The following is a 1168-nucleotide window of genomic DNA, read 5'->3' as shown; positions in this document are numbered from 1 at the left end:
CAAAGTGAGTATATCGATGAGTTCTTTGCTCAAAAATAAGCTGCTGGTTTGGTGAGGGTGAGCAAGTCCCCTCACAGTAAGTGTATGTACACGGACAGGCAATTCCCGTTACCCATCACACATCAAGTACTCGTCACAATGAGAGCAATACCGCTAGTTCTAAAGCAGAGTGACACGTACTCTGGTATAAAAAGGTGGGCCACACGTACACTGGTATGAAAGGGTGGGTCACACAAGATGGTGTGACCGTACAAAGGCGTGGATTACACAAGACGGTGTAATCAAACAATGGTGTGGCTACACCGTAACGAGAAGCCACTACGTGGCGGGACCGCCAGTAGTTATGCAAATTAATTAGGTTTTACAATTTGTTTAATAAACCTAAAAAAATACATATAGGCGGCTCTGCCGCAAATAAAACAATTATACAGCTTTCAATTTATAACGGAGAAATAAATTTGCCTTGGGTTAAGGTTTTGGGTAAGCGGATTGCGATCCGCTGCACTCATACTGGTTCTAGTGTAGAAAAGGTCCGTGACCTTAGTACGCTTCCTCTGAGCAAAGAGCAAAGAGAAACAGCAGCCCCGTTGCACTTGGTAGCACTTGCACTCAACCTACTCCTAAGTCGTAACGACTGGATCTTTTGTGGGAATGGCGGAATGCTCTTATTTGTCCTGGGGCATGCCGGACTGACCTAAAAAGCTGATGTCGCTGCTTGGTCCTGAGGGCGTGCAGCCCCTGGCTTCCGAGGGACCTGAAGCGATAAGCGCGCGCCTAGAGACGTTTTCGAGCTTCAAAAATGCTCTGCTAGAGCACCCAGAGCAGAAAATATCTGCGTTGACTGCGTCCATGACGCCACAGTCGACGACGGATAACTCTTCCTGCCCAGGCCGCTCATAGTGATCGTTAAGACATTCGAGGGTAAGAATGGAGAGAATGTCTTATCTGGGTGAGAGAGGCCGAGATGGCTATGGCATTTATCATGCTCTAGAACGATCATCAGCGCGTGACGGTAGCTCAAAGACCGAGCATAAGAATAGACTCAGACGTGCGGCACTTCGGTTAAGCGTCATTTTTCTCCTGGACGGAGCTAAAGCTGTAGCTTTTACGAGTGTTCTCGCCGCCAAACCAGGCATATCGCGTGCGATCGAGTTGCCGCCCGACAGGG

Source organism: Plasmopara halstedii, assembly GCF_900000015.1.
Source record: "Plasmopara halstedii genome assembly, contig: Scaffold_322, whole genome shotgun sequence".
Classification (NCBI taxonomy): Eukaryota; Oomycota; class Peronosporomycetes; order Peronosporales; family Peronosporaceae; genus Plasmopara; species Plasmopara halstedii.
Note: the sequence above shows the minus strand (reverse complement) of the source record.